We start from the raw sequence: 19713 nt of genomic DNA, 5'->3' as shown, positions 1-19713 counted from the left end.
CTTTGCCCATGCCCCTTTGACGATGCTGCTTTGCCCATGCCCCTTTGACGATGCTGCTTTGCCCATGCCCCTTTGACGATGCTGCTTTGCCCCTTTGACGATGCTGCTTTGCCCCTTTGACGATGCTGCTTTGCCCATGCCCCTTTGACGATGCTGCTTTGCCCATGCCCCTTTGACGATGCTGCTTTGCCCATGCCCCTTTGACGATGCTGCTTTGCCCATGCCCATTTGACGATGCTGCTTTGCCCATGCCCCTTTGTCGATGCTGCTTTGCCCATGCCCCTTTGACGATGCTGCTTTGCCCATGCCCCTTTGTCGATGCTGCTTTGCCCATGCCCCTTTGACGATGCTGCTTTGCCCATGCCCCTTTGTCGATGCTGCTTTGCCCATGCCCCTTTGACGATGCTGCTTTGCCCATGCCCCTTTGTCGATGCTGCTTTGCCCATGCCCCTTTGACGATGCTGCTTTGCCCATGCCCCTTTGACGATGCTGCTTTGCCCATGCCCCTTTGACGATGCTGCTTTGCCCATGCCTTAAAGCGTCTCTGCCTCTTCCAGCGCCAATTTCTTGAAATGGCTTAACCCATTTCCATCAATTCATAAAAAGCACACTTTTTGAGTGAAGTTCTAACTTGCCAAAGGGGGATGGAGCCCACTGCAAGGCATGCCAGCACACAATTAGTCCAGATGCATTGTGGGATTGTATTGTAATTTATCCCATAGTTAGTTATGGCTCTAATGTGTTTTTTTTTAAACTGAAGCGTGGGTCTTTCCACAGACAACTTCGTACATGGACTCACTATTAAACACACACTAAATCCAGTTTTGCATGCAATGTATTTCTTAATCTTGCGTTTTTGGTCTAAGTTAGACTTTTGTTCTAAGTTTACTTTTGTGAATCAGACCGTGTGTCCTCTTACAAAGTACATCAACTCGTGAGCCCTAACTTGCTGCTGATGGAACACAGTGATAGGGGGCTGGCGGGTGGGGGCTGGAGGGGGACAAAGGGGGTGAGAGCAGAAGGGGGCTACACATTTCAGTTAGGCATTTCTTCTCCTCTCTGCTCTATCTGTTGTGATTATACAATTCTGCACCCTTACCTTGGAACTGATATCTGCTTCCATCACTGCCTGCGCCGCGCTTCATTTATAATTTGTGATTTCTAGAGTTTCCAGGGAGGTGATTTATGGCAGAAGACAGCAGAGCTGTGTTTTGTGCCTTTGCAATAAATTACTTTAAGTTGTTAGTGGCTTTTCCTCACAGAAAGTGTAAGAATGTGGAAGTGATGGACTTTGTACTTTAATTCTGGTTGAAATTCCTCTTGTTGCTAATGGTTTCAAGGTCAGGTGTTATGTCTGTGTGAATTGTAAATAACTTGTGTATTCGTCTGATAGGTGCTTGGAAAGAAAGCATCAATTTTTCATGCCAATACACACAATGGTCGTTCATACACCACACACTAATCAACTCTGGCTGTGAAAGATGCAGCCTCGACCAGAGCTCATGGGCTCACCTCAGAGGAGCCCAAAGCGGAAGCATCGAGACGAGGCCTTGGTCGCCACCCCTAGGCTGATCTTTGCTCGACAGTCTTTTAATTGTCCAGGGGTTGTGAGAATCCCCTTGTACTGAAGCCTCCATGTCAGGGGTTCCTGCTGGAAACCCTGTGGCATGTGTAGAAAGCACAGTGGCACCCACAATGTCAGCCGCACTACTATTTAGATAAATAATAAGAAAGACAATAGACCAGCTGGACCTTTTAGCAAAAATGTTTCACTTTGCTATTATGTGTGTGGCAGTCACACTACAATTTATGTAAGTAATACAGATCTAGTGGATTAGATTGTACTTTGGTTGTGAAAATGTGGCGCTTTCCTAGTATGTGAATGACATTGTGACAGTGGACACGGAAAGTCCCCGTATGAAGATGGATGCTTAGTGCCCTGTGTGAATCAGATAATCAAACCTAGTCTGTGTGCGAGAGGATCAGCGTGCAACACTTCCACCCAGAGCTAAAGTCTGAGGAGGTGGAAACTACTGCTTACCAGGATGCTATGAGTTTTGTTTTCTGAAAGAAAATATTGTTTTCTAGACTTTGCCTCCGTCACAAAACAAAATTAATAAATAAACTAGTTCAAACGCCTAGGTAAAAACATAAACAGCTATAAGCAATATTATGACTAAAAATAGAGTCAATATTCATTTTATTATTGTGCTAAAAAATTCAGCCACGTGAAGCAAGGGAGTACCAAGAAATTGTAATATCCCCACATTGAACCAAAGCTCTTACGGCACCAAGCAAGCGAAGCAAGTCACTGTGGCCCTCTGCAGAAGAGGCTGCTTGTCTCTTGTATCAGAGCATCTATCCATCTATCCTTTCATCCTTCAATCCACCTGCTAATATCCACCATTTCACCTGTACATTCTGCCATCTATTCAGTCTTTCGTCCAACATTCCATCTGTCACCATTCCGTCCATCCTCCCACCCATCCTTATCCAAACCTAACCATCCATCTCCAAACTTATCCATCAAACATTTCCATCCATACATCCTTTCACTTAGTTATTCATCCTTTTATTTATTGATTCTTTCGCTCATCCATCAACCCTTTCACTCAGCCATCCATCATTTCACTCCAATCCACCCTTTGGCCTGTCCATCCACTCATCCATCCATTTACCCTTTCACTAATCCATCCTTTAATTCACTCATGCATCCACCCTTTCATTCATTCATTCATCCATCCATCCATTCATTCATCTTTTATCTCATCCATACGTCCACCTTTTCATCCAGCTATCCATCTACCCTGCCTTTCACTCATCCATCCATTCTTTCACTCATTCATCCTTACATCTATCCTTTCACTCACTCATCCTTCCATCCATCCTTTCAACCCATCCACCCAGCCTTTCACTCCATCCATCCATTTATCCATTCATCATCATACATCCTGTCACTCACTCATCCATCCATTCTTCCATCATCCATCTACCCTTTTACCCATTCATGCATTCATCCAACCTCACTCCCTTTTACTCATCCATCCTAACTTACATCCATCCATTCATTCACTCACCCATCCATCCATCCACCCGCCCGCCCACACTGTCACTTTAAGTATGAGTCTTTTTCTGCTGAGTTGCAGTCTGAAGAGACTCATCAAGAGCCCCCCCCCCCCTGTAGCTGCTAAAGCGGGGGGGTTGACTACAAGCACGGGTCTCTCTGTTCACAGATCTAACACATTTTCAATTGCCCCGTGCACAGTTCTTATTCCAACTGGATTACAGACTTTGAGCCACATGTACCAACGCTTTTTGTGGTCCGTTTGCAAATGTAAATTTTATTTTTCAAATTTACAAAGCACTATATGCGATTAGATAACCTATTATCGAATTGCAAATTGGGTTTGTGATTCTGTATTGATAACGAATCACAGTGGAATGTCTGAATATTTTGTTACTGAAATGAGGTTACAAAACATTCTCATTTTACCACCTACTTCCAGTGGAACCCCTTCCCCTTTGTGAATGTTTGTAAAACAAGAGCCGGCAGTCTTACCAAATGAAAAGAGAACTTTTCATCTTTCTTTTTTGCAGCATGCTTAAACGCTGCACTTAAAAAAAATGCTTTATTTAAAATCAATCACAGACATGGTGGTCTCCTGACCTCAGCAGGCCACCATCCCTGTGATTTTAGCAACTACCAATAGGTTGCAATCCAAGACCTATCTCATTAATATTCATAAGGTAGATCTATTTGTAACACTGGGAATCGCAAAATGTGTCAAAGACGCATTTGTACATTGGCGTTTGCGATTACCGAATAGCGAACAGCATAAATTCGCTATTTTATAATCGCAAAGGATTAGCTTTGTACATGTCGCCCAAAGGCTCCCACAGGTTTTGTAGCTGCCTTCCATTCTGATTGACTGTGGCTTCGTTTCTCAGTTTTCATTTTATATGACAGAATTGTTATGCTTTTCTGTCCCTAAATATTTGTCCATTAGCTGTTTGTTTATGATCTGTCATACAATCCTGATTTATTGTACATCTTGCGCTAGACCAATTTTTTTTCTCATTGCCTCTCACCATACTTTTTCCAAAGACAGACTTTGGTGCAATTTTTAATATTTTTGTTCCTATTCTTACTCATAAATGGTTTTGTTAGGTTAGTTTGTTTCGGACAAAGAATCAAGGTTCTCCATGTTGAGGTCCAGCACGCGCTCTTGCAGGATGTCATGGTGAAGACCTTGACATGTATCTGTTAAGGTGCCGAAACGTTCGTCGATTATCCATATTGTGCTCTGGGCTGCTCTCTTGTAAGAAGCTGACCCTTCAGACATTAGATGCTTTACTAGCCTATGTGGCTCTCTCATCGCCTGACTGCTACAGCTCAAAACCTGCCCATGAACTTATTTAAAATTGTTTTACTGTTCCTCACTATTGTTTTCTGGTCACTAGCACTACCCATAAGCATTGCATCGCCGCCTCCTTTCACCAGAGCACATTCGTTTTCAAACATTATCAAATAAGTTTTAATTATTTGTAGTGATTGGTGATCCCTTAGTCTAATAGTCACACACTTTCCCTTTGTTTTTTGTTTTTTTAATTGTAGGTCACCCATTTATTGCCCGCTACAATGCATTAAGTATCTTTAAGTAAATTCCGAAGGAACCTCTGACTTCTGAGCTCATAACGCAGCACAGCCTCTGGCCTTCCCGTTGAGTTGCAATGTTTACAAGAGACATTTGGGGGAAATTAGTCCCACTGCATCCTGCGCCTGCTCAGAACCCCTGCATGTAACCCACATACAGGCTGCACTGCACCTGGAACCGTATGAGTGCTGCACGCCTCGCCACACCCCGCGTCAAGTCCACTGTGAAGCTCTTGGCAGCCAGCAGTTTCTTGACGCTCTTTTTGGTGAGTAGTGTCACCAGCCTCTGGGGATGTAGGGTCTCAAGGACTGATGCTTCCTTCCCACTCAAGCCTAATCGCCCCCCCCCCCCCTCCATCCCTGCAGCCCTTCCACCCTTTCATCCATTCCATCCAAATACTTCTATAACTTTTTAATAATTTCTAACCTGAATTCGAAGCTGTAACCATGGCTTCTAGATACTGCCCCATTCGCCCAGACACCTAAACATGGGATTCGTTTTGGTTTATTGCGTGGTAACCCCAGGAGGTTGTTTTTCCATGTGTAGGGTGATAACTGCGCAGGCATGCTTCCGGCAGGAGTGGTGGGGAGGAAGTGAATATCCTTGTCTACAAAGTGGTATGGGTAAGATGCACAACATTGGGGTAAACATACATTTATAGTATCTACTCAGCTGAAGACCATGCAGTAATAGTAACTACTGAACTACAGACTACACAGGGGATAGAGCGTTGCAGCAATCTGGGAAGGGGCCCAATAGATGGACTTGCTGGCCCTCTCCTACTTCAAAGGACTGCTTATAAAAGTAACCATGAGGAGGCACTTATTCTCTTTGATGAATTCAGTTAATTTATCATGAGCAAAGGAGTCAATCACCTGATGTAGCATTCTCCTCCCAGCATTAATCCCTATTGACAAACATCTCCCTATCTCTAATCGCAACCTGTCAACACGTTTCGCAACCACAAGTCTTCCTCAGGACTGTAATTAATAAAACACAAAAACAGTACAGGACTGAAACCTCATTATAAACCAACGCTATATAGTAAAACAAATATTTCCCAAAATACTTTTCTACAACGTTGCATCTTAACTATTTCTTATTGCGTGGTATAGATTCACAGATATCAAAGTACTAATATTGTTAAGTATACGATTTAAATTATATAATTTACTAGGTTGTAAGTGACTTGTAATACAGTTTCTTGCTATTATTTTTGGTGTTTACAGCAGTGTATAGAATTCTCTTTAGAAATTGAAATGTCTTTTATTGTTTGCTATTATCAAATGTAAAGTTCTGCAGCGTGTTCCAATGCATCTGTGGCGCGGTGGAGAAGCAGACCAGGACAACTAATGTTCTTTTAAAGGGTTGTCTTTTTAATGGCTGACAATTAAGGTTTAGACAAGTCAGTCTTTGATGGATAAAGTGAAAATATAGTGGGTCAGAAAACAGAAACGACAGTCCTTGCTGTAAGGAATTCTGGGAGTTGTGAAATTGGCCCAGTTTCTTCGTGGTGACTAAATGATGTTTAGGTGCTCCAGTGCTGGCAGGCTTGTTGAGCAGGTCCCATGTGGAAGAGAAGACCGCCAACAGAAGGGAAGGGTATGAAAGAGGAAAAAAAAAAACGTCAGGGGAATGCTTCACTTCGGACTAATTACTCACAGGAAGCCGGGGAGGTGGGGGGGGGGGGGGGGGGGTTCACCCTTACCGCCACCAATGTGTCCCTTTTAGTGTACTAATTCTATGACGAAGAGGCTTCGGGTTCCCCACCTTCGGTAACTACCTCCCCGCTGAATTCCTTCAGTGTGCGGCCCCAAACCAATCCAAACCGCCCGGTACCTTGTTGAGCCACATCCCTCCGGGACCGTGGATCGCTGCTACGCGTTGCCAGGTAGGGTCTGGCTGCCCGTCTGTGTCGTCATCCGTTGCTCCTTCACTTCAGCGCGTCTCCAAGGGCGACGAGTCTTTCTGCTTTTCTCAGTAGCTTCCTTCCTCGTCCGTTGGCGTCACGATGAAGGTTTTCACCAGCGTCTTCTCCCGGCTTCTTTCAACGGTCGGTCCACTTGAACACCAACTCCCTTCACTGTCCTCCGTTTTGAAGTTGTCTGGATCATGTGACCTAGTCACATGATCCAGGAATTCCACCGGCTTAACCCCTTCGATGCTGATGACGAGCTCAGCTCGTCATCAGCCACGGGGGGCGTGTGCGGATGACGAGCTGAGCTCGTCATCTAAAGCAGCTTTTCGAAAAAAGCTGTGTAGCGCAAAAATCGCGGCAGCAGGGATGCGGTTAAAGGGGCAGTATTCTTCGGACACAGTCTGTGAAAACAGAAGAGGAGACGGGGAGAGATAAGGGGACAAACGTTCCACTAGGGGTCCCCAGAATGCTCGCCCTCACAGCATCCTTTAAAGGTAAGTCGTTAAAAAGGAGGGGCTGGAAATTTACAAAGGTATAACATAATAACTAATATTTAGGTTTTAATATGAGGGCCGCCGCGTATGTGACCATTTAATAAGTGCAACTGCAGAATATGGCCCACTTATCAGAGGTATGAAGCTCACCATTCAAAGTTCAATTGTTCCTGTACTAGACCGTTTACCACTCCGGTCATCTCTAACAAGACCGTAGGCGCCTTCTCTTGTTCCTTTTGGACACATATTTAGCCTCATAGGGGAGGATGGTGTCAACACGCGGAACACCTCCACCATGGACCACTGGTCTCTTCTTGCCTTGAATATGCGCCTCTATGCACTCTTCCTATGCATGAGTCTTCTCTGACCTCAATTCATCTTCTGCCGCCAGGAGTGTACTCTTAGCCGCTGACCTGTATGTCTCCACTCTTCTTCCCAAGCTCTCTCTGTGCACTTTCAAGAGCTCTACATCCACCTGTTGTTTCTCTTGGATATGCCTCTACAATTACCCCTGTTCATGAACCCTTCTCGAGTTCTATGTACTCTCTCTTTGAGCCAAAGCCAGCTGATGAACTTCTAAACTGGTAAACGCAAGTGGGCAGATGTGGTGCCCCTGGGGTACTGCTCCCTCATGGCCTTGGTTCAGGGGAGCGGGTGGGCTGATGGCCCATATGTTGGGAATGGCCAGCTTGCAGTTTTAAAATTCTTTTCTGAGTGGATCATTGCAGGCGTGTCTACCACATCTAAGGACTCCCACCAGGGGGCTCCACTGAAGACACTGGCCCTATGCCGTGTGGGCGCCATGCTTCACGCGCCTGCTCTGCAAAGCATTTTATTTTCTGAATATAAATTTATAAAGCAAGAGTTTGTTTCCAATGAACAAAAAATCATTAACCCTAATTTGTAGGGAGTTTTCTCCCTGCTGTGGTGGCCACTGTGTCACGCATGTTGGACCCAAGTGGGAAAAGGAACTCACAGTCCTCCCGCCATGACCAGGGCAGGGCGAGCATCGCTCTGGCATGGTGGCCCTTTCCAATTGGGCCTCCTGGTCCAAGGCATCAACGTCGGTGCCCCCACTCTATTGAGGTTCATGGGCAGGGCTGCCCATGGTTCTCAATAGAGTGAGGGCAGGAGTCACGAGCACCGCTGGTTTTATGGTGCTCTAAAGCGACCCCATAGCCTGGATCAGGTACATGGGTTACTGACTGTTGCACCGCCATGCCATGTGGCCCAGAGGGGGCTGTAAGGGCATTCAGTGACTCCCAGGTGGCAGTGTGGGTGGAAACTGCACCTCAGTGCCAGCCTGGGGGATGTGTGCGTTGAACTGCATCTCCATCTCTTCCTCCTCATTACCTTTCTCCTCACTTCTGTCGGGACCTTGTCTCAAGGCCACGAGTCATGGGTACACACCGGTAGACAATGTCCACTCACTCTTTTCACAGGGTGGACGCCGTCCACCCTGCTAAGAAGTTGGGCTCCACTGCAAAACATGCTGAATTCATCCCAGTGTAATTTGCAAACACGGGACACATTCTGCAGCGCCTGCACGTTGTCTGCTTTCGATCCGCACATGGCCGGACTGTGAACCGAAACTGGCCCTGACAAAGAGCTCGGCCGGCTCCCCCTGGGAGCGGCCGAGCTCTTTGCTGGAGCCGGTTTCAGACGATTTTGTTACAGGGCCCATTTTGCAGCTATGCTGCAAAAACGGCCCTGTAACAAAACGGCACCCAGGGGCCCAAAATCGGCCCCCACCCTAGTGGCACACCGAGGGAAAAGCCTAGTGCCCGCTACCACCAGTCTAGCCCTGGATCCACAACAACATGCAGGCGGGGACGGGCTCTCTTATTTCTGACCCCTGCTGGTCCCATAACAAAAGCCGAGTCTCCGGGGTCATCAGGCCTCCTTTTGTTGGAGTCACCTGGCTGAGAGCAGTCAGGAGCCTCACACCTGATGCCAATGCTGCAGAGGGGAAACAAAGGCTCACACCTTGTTAGTACTTCACACATACTTAAGAGAGGCAGCTTTTCACTTTGTTCAGTCCCTGTTTACGAGCTTATTTATTTATTTGAAAAGTTTTATAAAGAGCAAACATGACCCAAAAAGGGTATCAGAGCCCTGTACAAAGGAGGGTACATGGCAAGAGTTTTTAGTCCCCTCCCTGCGGGGCATATACCCCCGCTGTGCTGGAGGGAGGGGGCGCATGCAGCGCCCCCGTGCTCATGACGAGATCAGCTCGTCATGAGCCATGGTGGTCGTGTGCTCATAACGAGCTCAGCTCGTCATGACCACACCTGTTTCTTTAGAACGCTCGCACAGCAGGGGAGTTAGCCCAGCGTGCGAGCGTTCCAACAGACATGACGAGCTCAGCTCGTCATGAGCACACGAGCACCGTGGCTCATGACGAGCTGAGCTCGTCTTGAGCATCGAAGGTGTTAAAACAAGAGTGCAGTGCAAAATAGAACACAAGAAGTACCTAAAAAAGTTACAGCATGCAGTACATCTAAAAGGACCTGTGAAGAGAAACATAACACATTTTGAGCGACCTGTAAAAAGATTGCCAGGCTGGCGATGGAAGTGGATTAAAGATGGCATCCCGGCTATTGCTGTAGATGGTCGTTCAGTAGTAGCCACTTGACATGTTTTTTTAATGCAATAGTCGATGGGTTGGATCTGATCTCGGGAGGAAGAGCATTCCAAATTCTCGGAGACCAGAGAAGGCACGGTTGTAAGTTCTTTTCATATTGAATTTGGGTGGTTTAGAAAGTAGAGCATTAGGGCTTCTTAAGTTCCTACTCGAGCCCGATTGCTCACGTTTTTTTGCTAGGTAGACGGTGTGTTGTAATGAATAGCTTTGTGCGTCAGGCAAGCTATCTTGAAACGTATCCTTGCTTGGATGGATATCCAGTTAAGCTGAATTAAGTCCGGCGTGATATGGTCATGTTTTCTGGAGCCCGTAATGAGTCTGGCCGACACATTAAGAGTGGCTCTAAGCGGAGCCAGACCAGCTATAGGAAGGCCGGCTAAGGTCACCAAACCATTATCCAAGCGTGAGATAACTAGGGATTGGACTGCTGACTGGATGTCCTCAGAAGGCAAGAATGGCTTGACTTTTCTTACGGTGTTGAGCTGATGATATGCACTGTAAGAGTGTCAGATGTGTTGGTCTTTCCCAGTATTTACACAAAATGAATGTCATTTATATAGTGCTTACTACCCAATAGGAAGCGTTGAAATAATTTAAGTACCACCATTTTTTCTTTTAAAGCACTATGGGTAGAGGAAGTTTGCGCAGACAAAAGGGAACATTGTTTTATGTGTACCTTACAAAAGTGCAAATCTTCTGCCTAAATCAGGAGGGATTCTCTGTGAACTGGAAGATGTGCTTTAATGTAATCATAATAGACATGTTAAACATATATGTGAGGGCTTAAGATCTGATGTCACTTCTTATAATGTCACTTCCTGGTTTTTGCATTTGTCACATGCTGTGATGTCACACGTCGTGATGTCAAGCGCCGTGGTGTCACACGCCGTGATGTCACACGCTGTGATGTCACGCGCCGTGATGTCACTTGCATTTTGATTAACTAGGTTAGCTCCCCCACTTCTTTTTTAGGACTTGTGCCCTGCCTGTTTCTGCCTGTCGTTTGATGCACTCTCTCCCTCTGACTCTCCCTCTCTCTATCTTGTTTTTTCTGTCTCTCTCTCCTTCCCTCCCTCTCCCCCTCGCTCTCTCTCTCTTTCTCTTTTTCTCTCTCCTTCTCTGTGTCTCTTTTTCTCTCTCTTTGTCCGTCTCTCTCCACGCCGCTCTCTTTGTCTCTCTCTCGTTCCCTCACTCTTGCTCTTTCTCTCTTCCTTTTTCTCCCACTCCCTCTCTCTCTCTCCCTCTCTCTCTCTCTTTTTTCAGCCCACCCCACCCCCTGCCATCTATTTGCCAGTCTGTGCTCTCTTTCTCTCTCTCTTTCTTTCTGGGTCATTTTTTAAGACCAAATTTATGTTCTCAAAAATGACAAGTTGGTTTTAGGAATGAAAAAGACATACCGTAACATACACACACTGCAATTTGTACAGAGAATTGGCAGTCGCATGCCTGGGGAGAGGGCTAGGAGGTGGGTACTTCTGGGAAGTTAGATTAGACTTCAATTTGGACAATGTCAGGAGCGAATGTCGAGAACATGATATACCACGTGGGATTCATTTCCATGCCCTTAGTTTATGCTTGAACTGGAGAGTAAGAAGAAGAGACGTTGCCTTGCATAGAACGCTTTGAATAATTGCATCTTACACGATGGTTCCCTTACTCTCTCTGGTTATTTGCACCTCACTGTGGAAATGTACATGCCGTGTGTTTGACTAGAATTGTAAACTTCAACCAAATGTGTTTTAAAAAAAATGGTTTTAGGAATCAAATTGCTATCTATCTATATATTTTGTTATTTGCTAAAGGTGACACGCTAGTGTTTCTAAACAGAATAGAAAGGATTAATGTAAATGGCAATCTGGGTTTGGGGAATAAATTCGAGAATTTCCTGTCAGTGAAAATCAATTTACGTTAAAAAAAAAGTGTGTTTAGAAAAAGAAAATAGCTGAAGTTTGATGAAAGTGACGCGGGGGAACATAGTTTCATGTACTGCAATGGAAAGCTTGTATTTGGGGTCAAGATCTGCGTATTTACAAAAAAATGCAAGCAGATGTTTGCTTGTTTCTTATATATTTCCAGCTGATGTTTGCATAATAAATGCTAATTTGGGAACAGTATGGTTGATGTGGAATCTCACTTGGTGCTTGAGGAGAAAGGTGACTGCTATATTGCTTATTTCTCGACCGCTGTTTATCGATGTCAAGATCTGAATTGAACTCTTTTGTGCCTCGTGGTTCCTGTAACTGCTGCCTGAACCTGGGCCATTCAGCCTCATTCCCACTCTTATGTTGTCTCTGCTCTCCCCCTTTGGGTTCTGCCTTTCCATGTCTCTGGTCCTCTCCCTCGTTATATTTCTGTCTCCTCTCTCCCTGGGCTCCTTCCTACTTGTCTGTTTTGCTCTTCCTCCTTTACACCCCTCTATACATTTCTGCCCTGTCTGTGGCTGCTTCTGGCGCTTTCCACTCAGCATCCTCTACTGTTATTTTGCCAAGTCTTCTTTTCTCACTTTGCACTAATATTTCTTTTATTTTTGCTTGTGGGCGCTGTTCTCAAACGATGAGGAGTATTTTATTGCAAAGCGACACTGTTTCTTTCTTATGTGTAATCTCTATAATGATGCTTTAACACATCATCGTGCAGTGCACCTCAGTCCACCCCACTCTAATCCGCCCTACACCAATCCATGCCAATCCACCCCACTTATACCAATACGCCCCACTCAATCCAATCCACCTCACTCCAACCCAATCCACGCTATTGCAATCCAATCTAATCCACTCCAATCCACCCCACCACACGCCAATCCAGTTCACTGCACTCCAAATCAATCCAATCCACCCCTCAAACCTCCCCAATCCAATCCACCTCACCTCATTTCAATCAGGTCACCCCAATCCAATCCCCCCCACTCCACTCAATCCAACCCCTTCTACCCAATCCAGTCCACCCCAATGTACTCCAATCCAATCCACCCCACTACCTCAATCCACTCCACCCTATCCACCACACTCACGCTATGCCACTCAACTCTGCAATCTATGACACTGCACTCTATGTTATTCTCTGCCACTGAACTATTCAACTCTACTCTCCTCTACTCAACTCTACGACACTCTACTCCCTTACTCCCCCCACTTCACGCTTGGACACTCTGTCACTAACTTTTAGCCATGCTGAACAGCTGTCTCACTGGTGTACAACATGGCAAAGCACATTGCCAAAGCCAATGGGTTTAGGCTACTGTATAGGCGAGACCTATTGGCTTTGCCAATGATTGTTATATCAGTTAGCAACCCCCTCCTCCCCCCCCTTTCTCCGGTGTCTGTTCTCTCAATCTTTGCTCCTGTGTCTCTAGCTGTCTGTAGGTCTCTTTTTCTTTATCTTACTACCTGTCGCATCTTTGTGGACACTCCTGTTTTCTCTCTCTCTCTCTCTCTCTCTCTCTCTCTCTCTCTCTGTCTGCACTGTTTCCCTTCATTTACTCACCTTGGCTGCCTCTCTCTCCTCTCAGGTGGTTGCTCCATCTCTCGTCACCATGACAGACGGGTCAGCGGAAGTCAAAGGCCCTATACAGCAGACAATACCTGCCTGAGGTGATCACCCATGGTGACCATGGCAACCAAGGTAAAGGTTCACACTGTGTTTGGATGCTCCTTGGCAATATGTTGGAGGTGCTGGTGCAGCCACTGAGAGTACGAACCGACATGTGCAAACTGGAACATAAATGTTGACCCCACCTCTGCTCAACAGGGACCCCAGCCCATGCGCCTACTCATCCCCACTTGTCTTCAAATTAACTGGCCAGTGCCCACGCGCCACCCACTCCCACCCATGTGGAATGTGTGTCCAAGAAATTGATACTTGTTTAGCGCACTACTCACCCGCAAGGGTCTCAAGGGCTTGTACGAATACCGCTGTGGAACCAGTCCTGGCTTTCCCTGTGAGGCGTCCACTCCTGGGCACCCCCAAGGTGGAGGCCAGGCATCCTTAGTGTTGTGGGGGCCGTTGTGGAGATTAAGCAAGCTATTGCCCATAGTTGCAGAGTGGGACTCAATGATTGGAATAGGCACCGAGGCGAGAATTGTCAGGTCCGTGGAATTTTGAGCCCAAGACCCGCCGGGCGGGAATTGAACCCTGGTCCCGGGCTAGACCTCTGCATCAGGGTCTGCCGCTCTAACCATTGAGCCACCCTTCTCCACCATTGAGCCACACTTCTCCATCGTCAAACTGCATAGGGTCCAGACCTGGCTACACACCTACATTTCTGATTGTCGCACAGACCACGCCCGCTGAAGCGTTCACCGACTTCCGGTCATGAGCAATAACGCATTGTGATATAATACGGATTTTTAATCTTTTTAAAATTTGCTAATTCGCATTGCTCACACTCACTTTACCACACTTCCATCGTTTGGGTGTAACGCTGCCATAGGAGACGCATTGTAGATCTCTGATTCGTCTTCCCCTCTGATTGCAAGGGGGAGGACACCACTTCCTGTTTCCAACTGCTTGGCGGTTAGCGCTCTAGCAGCTGGGTCTCGCGGGGCTACTTAGGCTGAGCCTGACTTCATCGCGATGCGGTAAGGGGTAGTGGCAGTACCTTTGACCCGCTGCTCGCCACAGGCTCTAGCACAGAGCTCGCGCTCCTTCAATATTGTGAATGTGATTGCTCATTGCTTTTAACTCTGTGATATAATACGGATTTTTAATCTTTTTAAAATTTGCTAATTCGCATTGCTCACACTCACTTTACCACACTTCCATCGTTTGGGTGTAACGCTGCCATAGGAGACGCATTGTAGATCTCTGATTCGTCTTCCCCTCTGATTGCAAGGGGGAGGACACCACTTCCTGTTTCCAACTGCTTGGCGGTTAGCGCTCTAGCAGCTGGGTCTCGCGGGGCTACTTAGCCCTCGCCTCTCCATGAGCGCGCAGCGTTCGCGCGCAGTGGAGCCGAAGCTACGCCGAAGAGTAGCCAAAGAGTAGCCCGTCTGCGCCCGTCCGCGACAGGACGGGGCCAGGGACCCTCCACTCTGCCTCTTTTCGGGTATAATGGCCATGCTACTACCTGGTCCTCTTATAAGGTACACAGCACAGGATCTTCTTTCCTTACAGCCCCAGGACAATCATACATGTACCAACAGATTACCCACATGTCCTGAAGGACCTTTTTCTTGTATTTCTTGTGGTTTTCAAGCTACCCATACCCATATTGTAACCGGGCTTCCTTGTGATAATCCCACTATTGCTAAAGGTTGGAAAAGTTTTTTGTTAAATGTAAGGTCCCTCCCCAAACACCATGTACAACTTTGGGATACCCTACACAGCACTAATCCTGAGATTTGCTTTATTACCGAAACCTGGCTCAAACCCCATACTATCCCCACCATCACCTTAGGGTTACCCATGGGATACAAAATTCTTCGCCAGGACCGAATTGAAAAGGTAGGAGGCGGCATCGCTATTATTTACAAAGATACTCTGAACATCAGAATTCTAGAACAAGTACTGCTACCTACTATGGAAGTAATCATCTTCCACCTCAAAATTAGCCCCACAGTATACTGGAAAGGCGCACTAGTATACCGTCCACCTGGACCCAATGCTGGGTTCTCTCTAGCCCTGACTGAGCTTCTAGCTCCATACATCAAAGCCAATGAAAATTTTATTTTACTTGGTGATTTTAATTTCCACATTGACATTACAGATCGCTCTGATACAATAGCACTTGTAACTGATCTCGCTTTACTAGGCCTCCATCTCCGTAATAATGGTCCCCCCCACACTGGTGGACACACCTTGGATTTAATTTTCACTTCCCTTCCTAAAGTTTATCGTCATCTCCTAAGTATATCCATTGGTCTGACCAGAAAATGTTAGATTTCTCCTTCCTGCACCCCCCTGAACCCACTACTTACCCTACCACTCAGTCCATTAATCGCAGACCATGGCACAAAGTCACTCCTGCCAGATTTACTCAAATCTGGAAAGAACCAGTGCTTTTAAGCTCGGATGACATAGAAACATCTCTCTCCAAATTTAACTCCTCTCTGACATCAGCCATTAATACTCTAGCCCCTCAAAAAACTGTTAAACAGCCAATCATGGCTAAAAGGGAAATATGGTACACTGAGGCCCTCAAAATAGAAAAACAAAGATGTAGGAAACTAGAGAAGTGTTGGAGACGGACACGTAAGGAGGAAGATAAGGAACAATATCTGGTAGCTATGAACTCCTATTATAAAAACATCAAAAAGGCGAGGAAAATCAGCCTCACCTCTCAAATCACCGAGGCAGGCAACTCCACTCGAGAGCTATTTAGGGTTATAAAGGCCTTCACCAACCCAGCAATGTGTGAGAGCCCAGACACTTTCTCCCAAGACCTCTGCAATAATATCTCCCAGTTCTTTGAAGACAAAATTGAGGGGATATATAAGAAAATCATGCAAGTTGCAGGTCCCCCAAAGAATGTAGTCTCTGAAACCCCCCTTATGACGACCCCTGGGAATACTCTACATGTAATTCCAGAAATAACTTTACAGCAACTGAACACGCTCATTACTAACATGAAGAATGGTTCCCCTAACGACTTGATCCCTGCTAAAGTGATCCCTTCCTTGACAGAATCCTTAGGCCCATCCATTCATAAACTAATAAACCTCTCCTTTGCCGAAGGAAAACTCCCACAACATTGGAAAGAAGCGGTTGTGAACACCATTCGTAAAAACACCACTCTACCCTGGTCAGAGCTCTCCAACCTTCGCCCTATCTCCCTCCTCCCTTTCATTAGCAAACTGGCTGAGAAACACGCTAATACCATCATTTCCAGCTTTATCGAGGCGACAGGGGGCCTGGACCAATCACAATCTGGGTTCAGGCCCAACCACAGCACTGAATCAGCCCTCCTCTCGGTGACTGACAAGATCAAAATGTCACAGGATAGAGGGGGCTCCATGATTCTAGTGCTGTTGGACCTGTCTGCGGCCTTTGATACCGTGTCCCACAACATCCTTCTCAGTCGCTTGCAGGGAGTGGGGATAGGAGGCTTAGCACTATCCTGGCTGGAGAGTTTCCTCTCCCGAAGATCGCAATCAATCAGCCTTGGCCCCTACAGTTCCATCTCGAGTGTGCTCACAAAAGGGGTGCCACAGGGCTCTTGTCTTAGCCCCACATTGTTTAATGTTTATGTGGCCCCCCTCGCTGAGATTGTACGAAAATACGGGTTCACACCAGTCTCCTACGCTGATGACACCCAGCTCCTCTACCCTTTCAGCTCCCTTGGCCCTAAAGTCAAGGAAAACTTTGCTGAGGGTATGAGGGCAGTGTCACATTGGATGGCTGCAAACTGCCTCCAATGCAACGTCGCAAAAACAGAGATCATGCTCTTCGGCAAAGCAAATCTTCTGTGGTCTCCCGATTGGTGGCCGCTGGACCTGGGTCCAGTTCCAACATCAAAGCCACATGTCAAAAATGTAGGGGTAAAAATTGACCAAAAACTAACCCTCAAGGAGCACACTAACCATATTGCAGGATTGTGCTTTCACACCATTGTCCTTTTAAGACGAGTCTTCCCGTACCTTCCTGATACCTATAGGAAGACTCTCGTACAGGCCTTGGTTACTAGCCGCCTGGACTACTGCAACGCCCTGCTGACACTTGCTAATGCGGATGCAGTGGGACGCTTGCAGGTAGTCCAGAATACGGCGGCTAGACTGGTCATGAGTGCACCACCTAGGACTCCATCCAAGCCCCTGTTGGAAGAGCTGCATTGGCTTCCTATGCGGCAGTGAATCAGTTTTAAAATATGTTGCACGGTACACAAAAGCTTATATGGAGATAGTCCCAAATATCTTTCCCAATCACTAGAGCTGTATCAACCCTGTCGGTCACTTCGCTCTTGCAATCAAGCCCTCCTGAAACCACCTGTTACAAAAAAATCCAGACAGGGAGACCGAGCATTCTCTTCAATCGGCCCCGCTCTATGGAACAAACTTCCCACTGATTTGAGACTGACTACTAACCATCTGTCCTTTAGAAAGTCCCTAAAAACTCTACTCTTCCGAGAAGCATTCCAACCGTAACAATTACCCTCACCATATCTGCTAATGTAACGCTAATGCCTTGATGAGCATAGCGCGGAGATACCCTTACGGGATTGATTCCTGCGCGATATAAGAATTTAAAATAAATAAATAAATAAATTGTCAACAAGTGGTGCCAGCTAGCCTATCCAAACTCTTATGTCAAGCCAGGGCTATGCCTAAGGTCAGACAACTAGAACTTAACTTCCTAACAAATAGTTCAGAAAGTATGATGGAAGAGTCCTCCGCACTCAAGGCTCCATCCCTGAAACTGCCTCATTGTAAGAAAATTGGGTATTAGTTGAGGGGGTAAACACCCCCCTGAGATAATGACCACAATCCTTGTCAGGGTGAACACTCAAAGTCACTAAATTAATCTGAGCTCCACCATCTGGCAGCGATGGCACACAACAGACAAGCAATGTGTAAAGTATTTATGCAATAACATAATAATAAACTCGAAATGCAAATCAATAAAAATCTCAAAATGATTTGGAAAAAAGAGTAATATGTGATAAAAAAAATACATAAAATTGATAAAAATCCAATATGGGGCACTGGAGGTATACATTTTTTAAGTTTTAAGAAGGAATAGCGCCAGAAGCACAAATAATAATAAAATAATAAGGTAGTTTATAAAGCGCCTGGTGACGCCTTCCCGGCGTGTCCCCGCGCTGTGGAGAGCAAGTCTTCAGAAACAGACATCCCTGCTCCCACCGTTTATTCAGCTGCTTATAGATTATATAAGTATGTTTTTAGCATAGTTCTAAATTTAGTTTCCGATTCTTCCAGTCTTAGGGGTGTATGGAGAGCGTTCCAGTTTTTTACCACTACTGCACAAAGTGTCCATGATCACAGTAGGACAGGACGTAGGCACAATTTGTCACTGACAGCGATAGCGTGCAGGTCAGATACACTAAGCAGGTTTGTCTTAGTCAAAGATTTGATCTTCTGACTTTAGCCCCTTAAGTCCCAAACCACCACCTGAGTACACTTTTAAAGCCCCCGGGACCACAGGCGAGCCTCTAAGAGACTCACTAGGCGGGAGTGGGGAGGCACGTAGTGTCCAGTCCCGGTCCAGTTGTCACTCATCCGTTGGGCATTTGCAGGATCGGCCTCTTGGAGCTTGTTCTATACCTGTAGCTTGAACAGGAGGTCAGCCTTAGCCCCTGGAGTCCTCTTCTTTGTCCTGAGTACAGGAGGGAAAGCTAATTCAGTCCTTTAAGGCTTTTCCCAGGTCTCAGACAGCAGATTCAACCCTCTTCTTGTCTTTCCAAGTCCAGGAATGTTATGACCTGAGTGCGTGGAGATGCCACATTTTTGCCCTCACACGTTCTAGTGGGTGGGAATGTCCCCTGGGGACGCCTTAACAAGTGGGATAAAGGTTCCCGGACTAACCTTTCCCACTTTAGGCATTTCCAAGATGGCCAAAGTCTTCATCCACACTAAACGTGTGCTCTGAGGGCTGTGGTTTATGGTGAGTGTACTATGGTAATCTTAGAATCCTCCCGCCCTAACACTAAAATCCAGTTTTGGGTAGTCCCTCAACCCCGAACAAACTCAGAGACACAAGTCTGATAGAACAAAGCTGACCTTTCAGCACTAGACAGTGAACACACACAATTTGTTTTAGCATTCTGGTTTCCTTCTTTAAATTACACCCCAAATGTCATATGAAAAACCCCAGCAGACCTGTCAAGCAGCTCTTGACACTCAAGCAGGAACTTGCATTGTGATGCCTACAAGAGCCCCCCTGTGTTGGAGGCCAGTCTGGTTGGGGCGATGGGGAGAAATGGGCAGGCCTGGGTGTTAGCTAAATCTGCTTGTGACAGAGGAGGCCTCTTTGAAGTTAATCAAGACCTTGGGCCCAGCCCACAGGCCATCCTGTCAACAGCACATCAGCACCTCCCCAGACCCAAGGACT

The 19713-nt window shown here is 46.4% G+C and overlaps 1 protein-coding gene and 1 long non-coding RNA gene across 2 annotated transcripts in view; both read left to right on the top strand.

Annotated features, from left to right (window-relative positions):
- Positions 1–19713, top strand: part of TTLL3 (tubulin tyrosine ligase like 3) — a 306216-nt gene that overhangs the window by 154692 nt on the left and 131811 nt on the right. The window lies entirely within an intron of this gene.
- The window catches only part of LOC147693129 (uncharacterized), a 53979-nt gene that overhangs the window by 23015 nt on the left and 11251 nt on the right, over positions 1–19713 (top strand). Inside the window, exon 2 of the long non-coding RNA XR_015299853.1 lies at positions 13220–13332. This is a non-coding gene — a long non-coding RNA (uncharacterized LOC147693129). The remainder of the gene's footprint in view (positions 1–13219; positions 13333–19713) is intronic.

The sequence above is a fragment of the Lissotriton vulgaris genome, chromosome 9 (genome assembly GCF_964263255.1).
Source record: "Lissotriton vulgaris chromosome 9, aLisVul1.2, whole genome shotgun sequence".
Classification (NCBI taxonomy): Eukaryota; Metazoa; Chordata; class Amphibia; order Caudata; family Salamandridae; genus Lissotriton; species Lissotriton vulgaris.
Note: the sequence above shows the minus strand (reverse complement) of the source record. Positions and strands in the feature narration are given on the sequence as shown.